Source organism: Cololabis saira, chromosome 23, assembly GCF_033807715.1.
Source record: "Cololabis saira isolate AMF1-May2022 chromosome 23, fColSai1.1, whole genome shotgun sequence".
Lineage (NCBI taxonomy): Eukaryota > Metazoa > Chordata > Actinopteri > Beloniformes > Belonidae > Cololabis > Cololabis saira.
Window position 1 is genome coordinate 33,194,526 of NC_084609.1, and position 19,479 is coordinate 33,214,004.

Genomic DNA, 19,479 nt, shown 5'->3' on the forward strand with positions numbered 1-19,479 from the left:
AAGCTTTGTTGGCCTTAATTAGCCCCGCCCCTTCTTCTGATTGGTTGTCCCGATTTTCTGCTATAACTTTGGAATGGTTTGACATAGGGAGTCGTGGGTGGTGTCATGGGAATCTGTAATGAGTTCTTAAGCTTTGTTGGCCTTAATTAGCCCCGCCCCTTCTTCTGATTGGTTGTCCCGATTTTCTGCTATAACTTTGGAATGGTTTGACATAGAGAGTCGTGGGTGGTGTCATCAGATTCTGTATGGAGTCCTTGACCTTCATTGGCCTGAATTAGCCCCGCCCCTTCTTCTGATTGGTTGTCCCTTTTTTCTGCTATAACTTTTGAATGGTTTGACATAGGAAGTCGTGGGTGGTGTCTTTTCTGATATGCTTATGGGGGGCGGTGGCCGTGAGTGCGAGGGCCCGTTCATCGCTGCTTTCAGCTTTAATTAGTATTATTATTAGTTTAATTATTAATATTAGTTTGTTTTAGTATCCATTCGTTGTTAAACTTCTGTGAAGCACTTTGGTCAACGTTAGTTGTTTAAATGTGCTATACAAATGAAGATTGATTGATTGATTGATTGATTGATTGATTGATTGATTGTAACGTCTACGCATGCACATTAATCCTAACCTTAACAAAGACGCTCATCATTTGCAAGTGGGAGTTAATAGCAGGAGAAAACAAAGTAGGAAAGCTCTGACTGACCTTATTTTACCGGTTGTTTGGCCAAATGAAAAATGGTGTATACTGTTTTTTTGCTCCAAATCTGAAATACACGATAAACACACAACGGGCAAACAAACCTTTGGAATCTGAAAGAGAAAAAACAGGAAAACCAGAAACAGGCAAAACCGGCAACTATCCCAGGTCTCTAAAACTGAATCAAGACCACTGCAGTTGTTTGTCTCTGAAACTGTGGGGAGAGCATGTAGCTGAGTGAGCAGGTGTGTATGTCTGTGTAACTGTGTGTGTGGAAAGTGAAAACAAGCTTTTACATGAACTGCAACTAGAGTGGAGGAGGGAAGGCACAACCAAGCTACCCGAGAGACCAGAAGCCGACGAGGAAGAAACCTGAACCCAGGCCCCCAGCATCCCCACAGAGGGCCAAAAGAGAGACAGGAGGAAAACCCCGCCAGCAAGCCCCCACACCCCCACCCCAGGAAACAGAGGGAAGTCCCGGGCGGAACCCCAATGACCACGAGAGGAGGCAGCCAGGGAACCCACGGCAACAGATCAGCCACCCAGAGGTCCACGCCCTCCACGGCCACAACCCCCACCCGGCGGAAGTCCAGCCCGCTTGGAGAGACGGGGCCACCACAACGCTGGCGGCCCCCCGATGAAAGCGGGAACCCCACATCCCCAGAGCCAAAGGCGTGGGGAAGCGGAGACGGGCACAGAGCGCGAGAACCTCCAAAAAAGGAGCCCCCCAGACAAGCGCAACAGCAAAGAGTCCCAAACCCAGGCTAGACAACGGACAGCCATTCAGACAGATACACCAACATACACTCACTGACAAAGACCTGGCCGAACGCGGGACACATGAGTGTAGGAAGACCTCACTCCTAACCCCTGGTGATGAGTGTGTCTGGGTGTGGGTGTGGTCAATGTCGTTAAAACGAGGATGGGATGGTCAGGCCACCGCGTAGCTATTCCAAAAATGGTGTATACTGATGTGCACGTCATGACAAAGAGGGACCTAAGCTGTGTTTTACTAAGAAAATAAGTGAGAAAACAGTGTGTAGAGTTTTTAACCTTCGTTGTGAGGCAACAGTGTAGTGTGCTCTTGACCAACATTTTGTAGTAAGCTGTGGGAACGAGTCATAGAAACTAGACTAAGGACAGAAGTCAACCTTTGTGAGCAGCAGTATGGCTTCATGCCAAGAATGAGTACTATAGATGCAGTATTTGCTTCGAGAATGTTCATGGAGCAGTACAGAGAAGGTCAGACGGAGCTTCATCGTGTCTTTGTAGATCTAGAAAAAGAATCTGAGAGGAACTGTGGTTCTGTCTGAGGAAGTCTGGAGTGGTCAGGAAGTATGTCAGAGTGGTGCTGGACATGTATGAGAGCTGCAAGATGGTTATGAGGTACATCATAGGAGTGACAGTTCAATATGGAGGTTGGATAGCATCAAGGATCGGCTCTGAGCCCCTTCTTGTTTGCTGTGGTGATACACAGACTGACAGATGGAGTCAGACAAGAATCTCCATGGACCATGATCTTTGCAGATTATACTGTGGTGTGTTGTGAGAGCAGGGAGCAGATAGAGGAAGTATGGTCTGGAAAGGAGAGGGATGAAGGTTAGCTGCAGCAAGACAGAGTACATGTGTGTGAATGAGAGGAACACAACTGTAACGGTGAGGGAACAGGGAGACAATTTAAAGAAGGAGGAGGAGTTACGGTACTTAGGGTCAACAGTCCAGAGCAACAGAGAGTGTGGAAAAGAGGTGAAGAACCATGCGTAAGCATGTTGGAACGGGTGGAGAAGAGTGTCAGGAGTGATGTGTGACAAAAGAGCATCAGCAACAAAAAAGGGAGAGATCTACCAGACGATGGTGTGACCAGCGATGTTGGATGATTTAGAGACAGCGGCAGAGCTAGAGGGAGAAGAAATGAAAAATGTTGATGTTCTCTTTGGAGTGACAAGGATGGATACGATCAGGAACACACCAGGACATCAGAGGGACAGCACATGTTAGATGTTTTGGAGAAAGTCAGAGCCCAGACTGGGAGGGTTTGGACATGTACGGAGGAGGGACAGTGAGTTTATTGGGAAAAGGATGCTAAGGTGGGAACTGCCAGGCAGAAGGTTTAGAGGAAGACCAAAGAGGAGACATATGGATGTAGTGAGGGCGGAGATGAGGGTGGTTGGGTGGGAGAAGAGGGTGCAGAAAATAGGGATAGATGGTGACTTGCTCCGGCGACACCCGAAGGAACAGCTGAAAGGAGAAGAACAAGAAGCAGACCAACAGTTGCAGTGAGACTGAGTACGTTTTATCCCGACTTTTGCGTGCGTGCGTGGGCGCGCGCAAACATGCATGTCTGTGCAGCAGTTCCTGTGTTAAAGGTGAACGTTCTTTTTTTTTACACTTTTTATTTACTCCTGTGAGTGTAAATTACAGTATTTAGAATAAAATAAAAAAGTGCAGTGCTCGTGAGAAGAGAAGACACGATTATGGCTCTGAGGGAAAGTCAGAGTTGTTTGTCATTATCTTGTCTGTGTATCCCATAATTATAACCCATACACTAGTTGCACTGGGACGCATGCTCTCTCTCTCTCTCTCTCTCTCTCTCTCTCTCTCTCTCTCGCTCTCTCGCTCTCTCGCTCTCTCGCTCTCTCGCTCTCTCTCTCACACGAAGCGAAACCCAGACACGTTGGTCACGGCAACCGCATTTGTTTATGCACAACACATTCTGGCCCGGCCCTGCAGTGGCCTAAATTTGTTTTCTGTTTAATCCTGTTTGCTGTTTTTTTGTTTTATTTTGTACAGCTCACATTACAGGTATGAAACCTGGATACATCTGGATATATCTGGATAACTGTCACTGTTTTAACTCTTCTTTATTTCCACTTTAATTATGGGACATGCATACTAAATTCAATTCAATTCAATTTTATTTATATAGCGTCTAATACAACAGATGTTGTCTCTAGACGCTTTCCAGAGATCCAGAACATGAACATAAACATAAACATAAACAAACATAAACCCCCGAGCAATTATTACATAAACAATGGCAGGTAAAAACTCCCATAGTGGGAGATGATAGATCATGATTTTGGGGAGTTTATGGACAGGAAACACACTGCACTTGGTGAATTTATGACATTTATTGTGTTCCGTTTTGGATTTGTACCAAACTCATTCTTATGCGCATTTATATGCGTTTTATGTTATTCAGTCTGACACTTCCCAAAAAAGTTATTGTCTAGGCTATTATGATGACATTTTCAGAATCCATAAATTGAAGAAATTTACATGAATTCAAGTAAAAGAAGATCACTTGCCTGAACATTATTGCATTTTAAAGTTTACTTCTATAGGCGGCAGTAGCTCAGGTAGTAGAGCGGGTCGTCCAATGATCGGAAGGTCGGCGGTTCGAATCCTGCTCTGTCCCAGTTTGCTGTCGTAGTGTCCTTGGGCAAGACACCTTACCCACCTTGCCTCGTGTGAATGTGTATGAATGTGTATGAATGTTGGTGGTGGTCGGAGGGGCCGTTAGGCACGATATGGCAGCCACGCTTCCGTCAGTCTGCCCCAGGGCAGCTGTGGCTACAAAACGTAGCTTACCACCACCGGTGAGGATGTGTATGAATGAATAATGATCTCTGTAAAGCGCTCTGGGTGCCTAGAAGGGCGCTATATAAATCCAAGTCATTATTATTATAGTATTTAAAGCTGGAAGCAGTTGTGTGGATATGTTGGAAGACTACTTTTAAGTATTTTGACACAATAATGCAGGAAGTTTGTGCAAAAGTCTTTCCTGATAGCTTTATTTGATTAAATTCTATTGATTGGTCTACAAGAGTGGCTCAAAAGTTAAAAAAGATAGACTTAAAATCGGTTATGCAAGTTACAGTTTTTTGTAACTCAGCTTCTTCTTCCACTGATGAAGATAATAATCCCATATGTAATCATACCAGGGGGCTGGGGGGCTCGGGCCAACTCGTCATTCTGTGTTTAAATGCAACTCAGTACATTTATCCATCCATTCATCCGTCCATCTATCCATCCATTATCTCTCTATATTATTCCTAGGCGTGTGAAATAGCAAATTAATTGCAATTATTTAATTACAGGCATATTTAGCAAGTTATGTTTTTTAATCTCTAACTTTACTTTTTCTGTTAGGCGAGTTGCCTTTATTTTGAAATCTGTGTTTGTGCGGTGGCTGTTGTGCTTGAGTTGTGGGTAGAAAACAATGGTCAGTCCCACCTTGAAGTGAACATTGATTGGCTGTCCCTGTGTGTGGGCGTGGTTAGCTCCCTGGTGGACTCCCGTTGTAGCTGGACAGTCATGGGGAGGAACGGTGTAGTAGTAGTGGAGAAGTGAAAATGGAGGAGCATGTGAAAGTTGTCGGTCAAGTGAATGTTGAATTTACATTTCTAAAACGCCCCGACGCCACCTTTGATAAAGGTAGTTACATGTGTTCTTTGTGGAAAGGACTTTGCTTAGCACTGAAGCAGCTCAAGTTCAGCTACCAATAAACGCAATGCCCCGGGTCGCGAGCGCTGCCACAGCTAACGTTAGCAGCAACGATGTTGCCACAGCAACGATGTTGCCACAGCAAAGATGTAGCCACAGCAACGATGTTGCCACAGCAAAGATGTAGCCACAGCAACGATGTAGCCACAGCAATGATGTTGCCACAGCAACGATGTTGCCACAGCAACGATGTTGCCGCAGCAAAGATGTTGCCACAGCAACGATGTTGCCACAGCTACGATGTTACCACAGCAACAATGTTGCCACAGCAAAGATGTTGCCACAGCCAAGATGTTGCCACAGCAAAGATGTTGCTACAGCAAAGATGTTGGCTCGGTGTTGCCACAGCAACGATGTTGCCACAGCAACGATGTTGCCACAGCAACGATGTTACCACAGCAACGATGTTGCCACAGCAACGATGTTGACCCAGCAAAGATGTTGCTACAGCAAAGATGTTGCCACAGCAACGATGTTACCACAGCAACGATGTTGCCACAGCAACTATGTTGCCACAGCAAAGATGTTGCCACAGCAACGATGTTACCACAGCAACGATGTTGCCACAACAAAGATGTTGCCACAGCAAAGATGTTGCCACAGCAAAGATGTTGCCACAGCAACGATGTTGCCACAGCAATGCTCTTCCCCAAACTAGACTGGAGGAGAGCACCGCGCATGCACACGTCTGCGACTGAGACGCTGGCGGATGTTCTTGCCAAGTGATGTAAATGTTTAGGACTGCATCTGCTCAAGTCTGTTAAAAAAATAAATAAATGACTTTATAAAGTCACTTTTTTGTTGTTATATATCAATCTTTTGATCTGCTAAAATAATGTAATGAATTTAAAGGATTTTAAAGGATTTTCTCAGCAATTTTAGGTGAGATTAAAAAAGAGATTAATTAAATGAGTTAATTTCACATCTTAATTATTTAATCTCTCCATTTTTTTAAGCACTTAATATTCCTATTACGCGTCAGAGGGGTCTGCTGCAAGACCAACCTGGACAGGTGGCCACTCAAGGTCACATATAGACAAACAACCACTCGTGCTCAGTCCTGGGTCATTATCACCAGTTCACCTGACATGAATGTTTTTATGGACTGTGGGGGGAAACTGGAATCCCCAAGAAAACCCAAGCCGACACGAGCAAAACATGCAAACTCCTGACAGAAAGATTCCTGATGGGACATGTAAACTCCTGAAAGAAAGATCCCTGATGGGACATGTAAACTCCTGAAAGAAAGATCCCTGATGGGGCCGACAACTTTCTTGCTATGAGGCAACAGTGCTGACCGCCCGGCCTCTGCACTGCCAACACCAGCATCTCAGGTCAGGCTTAGTTTAGTCTAGCTTAGTTTAGTTTAGTTCAGTTTAGTCTAGCTTAGTTTAGTTTAGTTCAGTTTAGACTAGCTTAGTTTAGTTTAGTTCAGTTTAGACTAGCTTAGTTTAGTTCAGTTTAGTTTAGTTCAGTTTAGTCTAGCTTAGTTTAGTCTAGTTTAGTTTAGTTTAGCTTAGTTTAGTTCAGTTTAGTTTAGTTCAGTTTAGTTTAGTTCCATTTAGTTTAGTTCAGTTTAGTTCAGTTTAGTCTAGCTTAGTTCAGTTTAGTTTAGTTCAGTTTAGTTCAGTTTAGTCTAGCTTAGTTCAGTTTAGTTTAGTTCAGTTTAGTTCAGTTTAGTCTAGCTTAGTTCAGTTTAGTTTAGTTCAGTTTAGTTCAGTTTAGTCTAGCTTAGTTCAGTTTAGTTTAGTTCAGTTTAGTCTAGCTTAGTTCAGTTTAGTTTAGTTCAGTTTAGTCTAGCTTAGTTTAGTTCCATTTAGTTTATTTGAGTTTAGTTTAGTTTAGTCTACTTTAGTTAAGTCCAGTTTAGTTTAGTTTGGTTTAGTTTAGTTTAGTTCAGTTCATCTTTATTTGCATCGCCCCAATTTAAAAGTCATCTGAAGAAACTCCACAAAAGACACTAGGGCAGGGGTAGGCAATCCTGGTCCTCGAGGGCCGGTGTCCTGCATGTTTTAGATGTTTCCCTGCTTTAACACACCTGATTCTAATTAATCATCGTCATCAGCTTGTCATCCAGGGCTGCACAAGTCTGTTAATGACACAGTCACTTATATCATGGTGCAATGAAGCAGGGAAACATCTAAAACCTGCAGGGACACCGGCCCTGGAGGACCAGGATTGCCCACCCCTGCACTAGGACAACGCTCCGGTTAATGACAATCTAATTCAATAGACGTGTAGATGTGTAGACGTGTAGATGAATAGACGTGAACTGACCTTGTGTTATGTGATATCTGTCTCTTACATTGAATATTTTCCTTCCAGGACGATTCCACTTCTTCCTTTTTTTATTATCCCTGGCTGACACAACATCAGTGTTACCATCATGGGATATTTAAAAGAATTCACTGGTGGAATTCTTATGACTGTTTCTTAACAGTTCCTTGAAGGAAGGAGAGGCCTCAGAATGTCATTTTTATAGACATATAATCAGAATATAATTACACCGATGTTCCATTCCAACGTTAGATTATAACTTGTGTAACTTGTGCAGGGAAGTGTTTCAGTGCTGACTATAAACCCTGCATGAGGTGTGTTTGTGCTTTTTCAGGCTTATTTGGTTGTGCTTTTAGCTGCTGGCATGCACACTCCCTACTTCCCTGCAGGACTCTTATGTCACAACATGAGCGCAAAAATCACAAACCAATAGAAAGATCATTTTCAGACAACTTGATTGCACATTCTAGTTTAGCCCGGCATATTTTCTGCAAAGGTGGACAACATGGCTGTATTTATTATGTTGACTTTGCACTCCCTTTGTGGAAAGTCAGGTAATACAAGACTAAGAACAAACAGGGAAGTTTAGGCTTTTTAGCCCCGTAGTTTATTGGCTGCACAACATTCACCAACTTACATTTGAATGCTCTAATTCTTGAATAAACATACTACATAAACTTTCTCGCACTATCTCAAACTATATGTAGTACACCATAAGTGTTTCAATATACAGGACTGTCAGAAAATGTTAATATTGTAATAAAGTCCTTTATTTTCTGTAGTGCAAAAATGTCATCCATTCTGGATTCATTACAAATCAACTGAAATATTGCAAGCCTTTTATTATTTTGATATTGCTGATCATGGCTTACAGTTTAAGAAAACTCAAATATCCTATCTCAAAAAATTAGAATATTCTGGGAATCTTAAACTGTAAACCATAATCAGCAATATTAAAATAATAAAAGGCTTGCAATGTCACGGCTCAGACAGGACAGAGAACCCAAATGCACAACACCAGGCAGGATCAGAGTCCAAGAGGCTTTAATCTTTGTCAAAAGGCAGGCAGGGGTCAAACCGGGTAGTCAGGCAGATCAGGCAAACAAAACCAAAACGGGCAGGCAAAAATCCATAAACCAAGAATCATGCAGGGTTACAGGCAGGCAGGAACAGGACAGAAATCAGGAAGGCTGGAAAGCGAGGCAAAAGCACACAACAATCTGGCAAACTAGAAGGTGGAAAAGGGCCGGTATATGAGGGGAACTGCTGATGAGGGAAACCAGGTGTGGAGCTGGGTGGGGAAGCACAGGTGAAGGGAATGAGTGGATTTCTGGCTGATTAGGGTGGCAGGCTCTGGAAAGACAGGGGAGTGAGTTAAAATAAAAAACTACACTGGGAAACCATGACATGCAATATTTCAGTTGATTTGTAATGAATCCAGAATGTATGACATTTTAGTTTTTTCAATTTTCTGTTTTATTAAATTGTATTTCCAGTAACCAAACAACTGCTTTGGACTGGCTCAGTAGACATCTGAGATGCTGTCCAGGCCTGACTTTGTGAAGCCGTATGAAAATGAAGTTACTGAAAAAGCCTCTGTGGTTTTTAGTTACACTCAATAAATGCAGTTAAAGAAATATTTTCTCCGGCTTTTTCCATATTGGGGTAGGTACAAGTGGCCGACAGGTAGAGTCAAAGGCCCGGTCTCTATTCCACAAGTGCAAGTAACATTAGAAAGTTAGTGTTCTGCTGGTCGCAGTGCCAGAGATGAACTTCCCTCATAAACCGTCAGTCTGGTTTACAGCAGGGTCTCACCTTGCTGCCTTTAACAGAGTCTGAGGTGAAGTATTACACAGCTGAATATGGAGTGTGTGTTTGGTGTGGTTGTTCTGCACTGGCAGCGTTTTCCCCAGCCGCCTGTATGAATGCTGGTCTGTACGCGGGAGACAGACTCCTCTCAGAGCAGCATGGGAGGAGAAAGCTGCTCTGATGAGTCCCATTGATCTTTGTTCAGCTGATTTCAGTGCAGGTGATGTACAAACATGTAGCAAGGTGTGCAAAGGGATCCAATTTGTTTACTAGGAAAAAACCTTCGATAAAGTTACCAGAATCAAATGAAATTGTATTAAATTGTAAATGTGTTAAAAATACAATGATGGATTCTGCTGCAGCATTTGGTCTTCACCATGTTTCCTTTTGTGACCAGTTCTTACATTTATCAATAAACTTTAAAGTTTTCACTTTATTAATAAAATATTTTTAGATTTGAATAAAGTACTGTTTAATGGAAATGTTAATCCTCTGCACAGAGAAGAGTGTTACGTCTCATCTAGCAGTAAATTGCAGTAAGAAGAAATATTTCACCTCTTAGAGGAAACACATTTTCTGCAAAACAGTACATTTCTTCTCTATTTCTGAAGAGTACATTATTAGCAGAGATGTTTCTGCATTGTAAGGCAAAGCATGAAAGGAACGTCTGCAGAAACATGACAGCTTGGTCTCAGGAGTGTCATTGGGTCAATCCTTACTGTTCCTGCTACATGAACTCCACGTGCATGTGCATCTCTCTGAACTTATCATTGTGTCTTATATTTAAAACAGATACATTGATTAAAATGAAATAAATCAACAGTTATGCTGATATCTAGTGGCAAACATACATGGAACTCAATCCATTCTTTAAATTTATACAAACGATAAAAAGAGTTGAGATGCACCTTATAAATGTTAATTTTTCGTTTTGCATTAATGCAAGTGAAAGACAAAAAATCAGAAAAGGACCATGGAGAGAAGTATATTTTGCACATTTTCTGTCATCTTCTTATATATCATCTTATATAGGGTACATCTTCTGAACTCATAAGCTACATCATACTGCGCAATATTCTTTCATCCATTCATGTGCAATATTCTTTCACACATTCATTTTCATAGTGTATATATATTTATATTGTCTGTTTCATATTTTGGTTTTACATAGCCTTTTACATGGGTGCACTTTTATGGAACATCTGCTTAATCTCATTATATTATTATAATGACAATAAAGGCTTTCTATTCTATTCTATTCTATTCTATTCTATTCTATTCTATTCTATTCTATTCTATTCTATTCTATCTAGTAAGTAAAGGAGCTCTGTACCCAGCATACGCCCCGGAGCCTCTAGCTACTTCTGAACGACAAAGGATCACGACGTAAAGCTCTGCCGGACAACAGTTGGCTCTAGAGTTTTCTTATTAGTCAAATTCCAGGCAGCTTCCTGATGAGCAGAGATAATAGCCAGTCCGACACCATTTTTAACAGTATGTCTACTTAAACTTAAACTATACTGCCACCTAATGTTTTACAATAACTGTGGTAAAATCCCCACTGAGCCAGAAAACATCTGACAAGATATAGAAAGGCAAATAACGCTGCTGCAAAACTATCTGAGACCCAAAACACACATCAGGCTCTTCTTAGCAGGTTGTCAGCAACTATGTTCACGACACCTGGTGTCTGAAATAAAAAACAGCCCTCGCACACTCTGGAAGCCACTACTGAACACTTCACTTAACACTCGTGGTTAAGACTGAGAGACTCTCACATTGGAAAAGCAGTAAGACCTTTCTGCAGATCCAGTAGGGTAATAAGACCTCTCTGCAGGTTCAGTAGGGCAATAAGACCTCTCTGCAGATCCAGTAGGGTAATAAGACCTCTCTGCAGATCCAGTAGGGTAATAAGACCTCTCTGCAGATCCAGTAGGGTAATAAGACCTCTCTGCAGGTTCAGTAGGGCAATAAGACCTCTCTGCAGGTTCAGTAGGGCAATAAGACCTCTCTGCAGGTTCAGTAGGGTAATAAGACCTCCCTGCAGGTTCAGTAGGGTAATAAGACCTCTCTGCAGATCCAGTAGGGTAATAAGACGTCTCTGCAGATCCAGTAGGGCAATAAGACCTCTCTGCAGGTTCAGTAGGGTAATAAGACCTCTCTGCAGATCCAGTAGGGTAATGAAACCTCTCTGCAGGTTCAGTAGGGTAATAAGACCTCTCTGCAGATCCATTAGGGTAATAAGACCTCTCTGCAGGTCCAGTAGGGTAATAAGACCTCTCTGCAGATCCATTAGGGTAATAAGACCTCTCTGCAGGTCCAGTAGGGTAATAAGACCTCTCTGCAGGTTCAGTAGGGTAATAAGACCTCTCTGCAGGTTCACTAGGGTAATAAGACCTCTCTGCAGGTTCAGTAGGGTAATAAGACCTCTCTGCAGGTTCAGTAGGGTAATAAGACCTCTCTGCAGGTCCAGTAGGGTAATAAGACCTCTCTGCAGATCCAGTAGGGTAATAAAACCTCTCTGCAGATCCAGTAGGGTAATAAGACCCCTCTGCAGGTTCAGTAGGGTAATAAGACCTCTCTGCAGGTTCAGTAGGGTAATAAGACCTCTCTGCAGATCCAGTAGGGTAATGAAACCTCTCTGCAGGTCCAATAGGGTAATAAGACCCCTCTGCAGGTCCAGTAGGGTAATAAGACCTCTGGCATGAAAGGTTCTCTATGAACTGTTGCTCCAAAGCTGGGCTGGAGAAACAAACTCCTCCATGAGTAACCAGCATCTTAGAAACAAAAGCTTAACAATCAGTCAGAAGTCTCATGAGAGCACCTGAACAGGAAACACGCTCAACACTTACTGTGCAGTCATAAACGTCATAAATGTCCACTCTTCCTCTTTGCAGTGTGGGCCTTCTGGAAAATATGAGGGCTGATGAGAGCTGAAGGGAGAAAGCTGAAAAACATTTCATGCATAAGAATACTCCTCTCACGTCTAGAGCAATAACTAGTCAGAAAAGATAGGAAAGCATCATTTAGTCACTTTAATGCCTAACTGCAGCAGTTGCTTAAAAAAAAGCTTCTGGTCGTTGGAAGTAATGAATTTAGTTCAGTGCCAGGCCTGGGACTTTGTACATCAGAAGGAAAGATTTGAATAATATTTCAAGGAGTCAGATTGTGGAGGATGTAAAGTCTGGAGGACAGTTCCCTGCTTTGCTTGGTTGCTTGGTCTGCATTGGATTGAGCCGAGGACCGTCTTGCTGAGCGTAGGGGCTTCCCCTCCCAGCTAACGTAGCTTTGGACTCCCAGTGGGACACCTGAATGTCATTTTACGGCACACATGCCGCTAACGCTCAAAGCTACAGTGGACTTCTTGACAGAGCCAACTAACCCAAGATAGTATTTAACACAAAATGAGTGTGACCAAGCAGAGACCATAAAACTGTTAATCTTACACAGCGTCATTAAAAGGACATCATTTCCACATTCATAATTCCTTTGTGCTGCTTCATCCTCATCTGTAGGCTGTAGGAGGGTTCTTATTATTATTATTATTATTATTATTATTATCATTATTATTATTATTTACAGTTTCCTAGATCTTCCTATCTCTTTTTCTTTGAACAGCAGCAGTGGATCAGGGGGAGCTATTCATTACCAGCGCTGCAATGTGCTGCCCGGCGCTGTTCCTCTGATCATGTTTCAAAGCTGTGAGTTTCAGAGAGAATAATCAGCAGTGGTGGCAGATGGAGGCTTGAAATAAGGAAATGCAATCTCTTCATATGTCATCACATGCAAACAACAAAGGTGCCACCACAACAAAGACAGTCACAATGGAAGTACGAGATGAGAAAGTAAAAGGGATGCAGCACTGACAGCGACTTTCATGGCGAAATGATGTTTTGATGCAGACCTAAGGAAGTTCAGTCCTGCTCTTCTGTTTGGAATTTACTTCCAGTGTTAATAAAGCTTGCCAGAGAGAATGGATGCAGCTGTTAACAGACTGCAACACTGACACACCGACACCTTCACAACCTAATCAATATTTACCATCAAAGTAATTCATCATGCCGTGCAGTTGCAAAGGGAAGCTGCTGAGCTGACAGTCTGCAATCCTTCACCAACTGGGGGGGATCAAAGTAAATTGATCATATTACGTGACGCTGCTAACTACCTCTACGGAGGTACTGCTTGCCCCGCCCACTGCTGACCCACCGGTTCATGTCCAGAGGGTATTATTGAAGAAATAGGCAAGTAATTGTTTGTGCTCTCGTGGGAGAAGTTCAACAAGACCAGATGTCAGTGACCTTCGTCGTAAGTGAATGGACATATCATCTCCATCATATTCCTCCTCTACTTCCCTTCCATCTTCTCTCTTTCATCACAGCGGCCCAAGAGCCTCGACTAAGCTGCTTGATGAAGAGATAAAATGGCAGAGAGCGAAGCAGAAGAGAGATAAGGAGAGGAAAAGAAGCATTGCAGGAGATGACAAGATCCAGCCGTGTCTCTTTCTTCCTCGTATTAATCACAGCCTTTGTGCCACGGGAGCGAGAATACGCTTGATGCTAGAGACTTAAAGAAAAAACGCTTTTCATCAAGTGTCAGTTCAATGAGTCATGCTGCTTTGGGCTTTGATGTTAGCACTGACAAGGAAAGGAAGGAGTGACTGAAGAGCAGAGAAATAAGACATGCACAAGAGGCCTCCATCTTGCTTTGTCAGTCTTCACTTTCTCTGCAGCAGCAGTGACAGCAGGAGATGGAGTCAGCATTCGCATAAATTCTAATCAAAACATTCACTTCATTTTCCCATTAACAGTGAGAAATAGATATATTTTATATATAGCGGAAACAAAGACGTGTGTTATAGGTACTATGCTGTCTGAATATTGCTATTCCCTCTAACAGTTTTTTTTATATTTTTTTGGGCTTTAGTGGCCCTTTATTCAAGTTGCAAACAGGAAGGGGGTAGAGAGAGAGAATGGGGATCCGATACAGATGTCCAAGCCACCTCAGCTGACTCCTCTCAATGTGAAGGAGCAGCGGCTCGACTCCGAGCTCCTCCCGGGTGACCGAACTCCTCACCCTATCTCTAAGGGAGCGTCCAGCCACCCTGCGGAGGAAACTCATCTCTAAGGGAGTGTCCAGCCACCCTGCGGAGGAAACTCATCTCTAAGGGAGTGTCCAGCCACCCTGCGGAGGAAACTCATCTCTAAGGGAGCGTCCAGCCACCCTGTGGAGGAAACTCATCTCTAAGGGAGCGTCCAGCCACCCTGCGGAGGAAACTCATCTCTAAAGGAGCGTCCAGCCACCCTGCGGAGGAAACTCATCTCTAAGGGAGCGTCCAGCCACCCTGCGGAGGAAACTCATCTCGGCCGCTTGTATCCGCGATCTTGTCCTTTCGATCACTACCCAAAGTTCATGACCATAGGTGAGGGTAGGGGCGTAGATTGACCGGTAAATCGAGAGCTTCGCCTTTCGACTCAGCTCCTTCTTCACCACGACGGTCCGGTACATAGACCGCATAACTGCGGATGCTGCACCGATCCGTCTGTTAATCTCACGCTCCATCGTTCCCCCACTCGTGAACAAGATCCCGAGATACTTGAACTCCTCCACCTGAGGCAGGACTTCTCCACCAACCCGGAGAAGGCACGCCACCCTTTCCCGGTGGAGAACCATGGCCTCGGTCTTGGAGGTGCTGATTCTCATCCCTGCCGCGTCGCACTCGACCTCAAACCACCCCAGCACATGCTGAAGGTCCTGGTCCGATGGAGCCAACAGCCAAGTGTGATCCCCCTATAGTTAGAACACACTCTCCGGTCCCCCTTTTTAAACAGAGGGACCACCACCCCGGTTTGCCACTCCAGCGGTTCTGTCCCCTTCCTCCATGCGATGTCCCAGAGGCGTGTCAACCAAGACAGCCCTATGACATCCAGAGACTTGAGGTACTCAGGGTGAATCTCATCCACCCCCGGTGCCACTGAGGAGCTTATGAACCACCTCAGAGACCTCGTTCTAGGATTGCCGCCACGACAGGCAGAGACTTCCACAACTTCGAGCTGCGATGTCGACAATAGAGGCAGAGAACATGGTCCACTTGGACTCAATGTCCCCCGCCTCCCCCGGGATCTGAGAGAAGCTTTCTCGGAGGTGGGAGTTGAAGATGTCCCTGACAGAGGGCTCGGCCAGACGTTCCCAACAGACCCTCACAATCCGTTTGGGTCTGCCCGGTCTGTCCAACCTCCTCCTCCGCCAGCGCATCCAACTCACCACCAGGTGGTGATCAGTTGACAGCTCAGCCCCTCTCTTCACCCGAGCGTCCAACACATGCGGCCGAAGGTCAGATGAAACGACAACAAAATCGATCATTTAAAAATAAAAATAATAAGACTAGGCATGGCTAAGACTTTTGCACAGTACTGTATATATTTAGCCAATGTCATAGCAAGAAAGCCCATGGCATCCCCGTTTCACCCAATTGATTTTCCCAGAGTATTGAGTCCGAGTGCACAGGCCTTTGCCCTGAATCATCACATGATTATCCTGTAATGGAGCCTTTTGTGATAGTCGCAGGCTATAAAGTGTGACTTTCTCAGGTGCCATTCTGAACTATGTTTGTGGCCTCTTAGTAACAGGGTTCCCATGCTGGATTACTGATTACTGGGTGTTAAAGAGATTGTTTTTCTTCCCGTGTTCACTTAACACGCTCTGTGCATGATCAATTTCCAACATGGAGACGTATTTGACTCTCCCTCCCTCTCGGCCACACTCAGTGTGTCGCTGAAAGACTGCTCTGTTTGGAGCAGTAAATATGCAGGCCAGATTAGTTTCAACTCAGCGAGGAAACTAGGGAACTGCCCTGGATGGGAATTCAGACCCAGAGGAAAAATAATCAAGAGACATAAGAAAACACCCAGGTTGTTGGAACCCTCCTAATTTCTCCTCCACAGCCTCCTCTTTCACCATCGTTCAGACGACAAGTTGAATATGAAATATTCCTCGGATTATTGATGTCTGGCAACATCCTGAACACTCAATATGTGCAATATCCTCCAAAGCTGATAATCCTCTCAACAGTCAAGAGCTAATTTTCTACCTCAGACACAGATAGGAAAGGATACAGCCAATAGAGAGATGGGCATGATAATAATGGCTGAGATTCAGATTCTTTTTCCATCTGCTTGTCTTTCAATCTATCTCTTTTCAGATTCTGTTTGCTCTTTTTGATTTGATAGAGTTCTGTGTACTGTTTACTTTCCTGACTTTGTAAGAGCCTGTAATGTGACAATGGCTTGAGCCGGTGCAGGCCATCAAATCAATTGTGCGTAAATACAGCCATCTACATCAGTGATCATCAACTGACGGCCCGCGGGCCCAATCCGGCCCACCGAACAGTCCGATCCGGCCCGTGACCGGATTATTGTCTGACGGGCCTCTGGCAGCTCAGGTTATTAATCCTTGAAATTTGTATGTTAATTGTTGTGGTGACGGCGCAGGTAATAGCCTATTCTTTTGCAACATCAACAGTTTTGTTGTGAATGAGTCAAACAGGTGACGCGTTTGGGAAGGTTGACATGATAAATGCTACTTTTCAGTCCAGCCATCGTTAAAGGATCTGTTTTCCACATCAACTTTTTGTCTCATGGCCTTTGAGAGTCACTTTACCTGTTAAGAGGCCTTTTCCTATCACTTCCTGGTGTTTGTTTTTCAAGTGCTCTATAAATAAAGTTGACTTAACTGAGTTGAGGCAAAATATCTGTATCACTCCTGGTGGATGACTGTGGTTTAGGTGATAGAGACTGACTCATAAAGGCTAAAAATGCCTTCAGTTTTGCAATGAAATGGAAAAAAATAATAACAATAAACATCAAAAAATAATGTTATGCCAAAATGTGATTTTTCTTTAATTTTTATGTGAGGGCCCGGCCCCCAAGGTGACTGTCTGGTAAAGTTCTGGCCCTGTGACAAATATAGTTGGTGATCCCTGATCTACATGATCCAACTGTCTATGTTCACTGGTCTGTTTCACCTGCAACACGGTACCAATCTGGGTTATTAGAAGCTCCCAGAAACAGTCAAAAGAAGATCGGTGATGCAGCGTTTGTCAACTACGCCCCAAAACTATGGAACACACGGCCCAAAAACATCAGGGAAGCCGAGTCGGTAGAAATCTTCAAAAGACAACTTAAAACCTCTTCACTCAAGCATTTAAGCATGAGATATCCGGGTGACAAACCGCGCTTTAGTTGCCACTTTCCTTTTATCTATATATCATTGATTTCTACTGTCTGCATTACTTTTATACTTTTAAATGTTTTTATATGATCATTTTTATCTTTTTATTTTTCATTTGCCTACGACTCAGTGCAGTATTTTTACCTTTTTATATTCAACATTGCTTTTATCCTATCTTAGTAGTTGTTCTGTGGAGGAATTTGGAACTGAATTTTGTCAGGGTTATGTATTATATCACTGCACTTAAATATTTGTGTTTTTTGTTTTATTTGCTGTTGTTGTTTCTCTATTTCTCATTGTTCTTGACATGTTTGTATGTTACTGTGAAGCACTTTGAGCTGCGATATTCGTATGAAAGGTGCTATAGAAATAAAGTTCCGCAAGTTTATTATTATTATTATTATTATTATTATTATTATTATTATTATTATTATTATTATTATTATTATTATTATTATTATCCCCCTCACAAACGACCTCCAACCGTGGGCCTTGCTGCTGCTCTGCAGCCCCAGTCCCTCCTGCAGGCTCCAGCTGCAGGGTTAGGTTTAGGGTTGAGCTGGTGCTAATCACCTCTCCGTGCTTGGCTGTAGCTGTTACCTGTGGGGGAGTGTTGCAGCATAGACGGCAGATTATACGTATTTCATTGTAACGATAATGAAACATTTCTATTCCTCATTGCGGGGGTTAACAGAGTGAACGCTGCTGGAGCTAATTGCAGGCCTACTGAGATAATATTTAATAGACTCGAATTCCCTTTAGAAATATCATTCATATCAGATATGGAGGGAATGACAAATATTAAATTATGCTTTAGCAGCAATATTCGGTCATCTGGGAGCCTGAATCTGATCTTTTCAATCACTAAATATTTACCTAAGACTTCTTGCTGTCGAGCATTTTATTTTCTATATATTTGCAAATGTCAAAAATGTCAATGAACACAGGAAGATATTAGGTACAAACCAACATTTAAAAAAACGGTCACATATTGCACTGGCCATAAAGATGCAGATAGTTATAGTTATAGCTGCCAAGATGTATTCATTAATAATGACACATCAGGGATGTCCTGGGATTTAGACTGTTGAGGCCAAAATGAATCTTGGTTAGTTTAAATATACGTTATTTACTTAATCCTTTATTTGAAAGAAGGTGTATGAATTGATTTGTGAGGGCATGGCGTTGTTTGTGTTGTATATATTATGTAAGTTCAAAAGGAATCATTTTTTGTTGGTTTGTTGCCATCTCTTCGCCCCTCCTTTCTTGTGTCAGAGCGTCTGCAATGATTTAATTAGTGGTTAATGATTTAATTAGTGATTATTGACACCTGCAGATGAAGGGAAGAGTGTGAGAGTGGGAAGCAGGACAGTTTTTTGACCGCAAAGGAAAGATCGCAGAATTATATTAAGCTGCTTTTTTTTGTCTTTTGATGGATACTTTTTGCAAAAATATAATGTGCTGAATTATTATTAAATTGCATCAACGTGGAGGTGACGCTGGATCCGCGTCTGTCTTTTGTTTTTGACTGTGTTGACCCGCTCAGTAGCGGCTCACAAAAGTTTGGATAGAGAAGCCGCAACAACGGTGACCACGTCGTCCCTACAGACGGCCCAGAAAGCTGCTGCACTACAACCTCATAGCCCATGCTAATTAGAGCTGCAACTAACGACTATTTTAATAGTCGACTAGTCACCGACTATTGAAACGATTAGTCGACTAATCGGATAATTAGTAATTTTTTTTTTTAATTTAGTATGAGGTTGCATTAATTATGTGGCAAATAATAATAAACACAAGAAAGATGGCACTAGAGCCCTGCTATAGCGGGACTGTTTTCTTCATCCTGCTCCCGCTGAATTTCTGACCATTACCGCCCGCAACGTGTGTGGTACACTCCCGCCCCTCCCGCAAAACTCTGAGAATTAATGCCCGCACGGCGCACAATAATAGAGATGCATTGATTTAGTGT

The 19,479-nt window shown here is 43.1% G+C and overlaps 1 protein-coding gene across 2 annotated transcripts in view; it reads left to right on the top strand.

The window, feature by feature from the left end:
• The window catches only part of chst11 (carbohydrate (chondroitin 4) sulfotransferase 11), a 148,820-nt gene that overhangs the window by 120,364 nt on the left and 8,977 nt on the right, over positions 1–19,479 (top strand). The gene's annotated exons all lie outside the window — the stretch shown is intronic.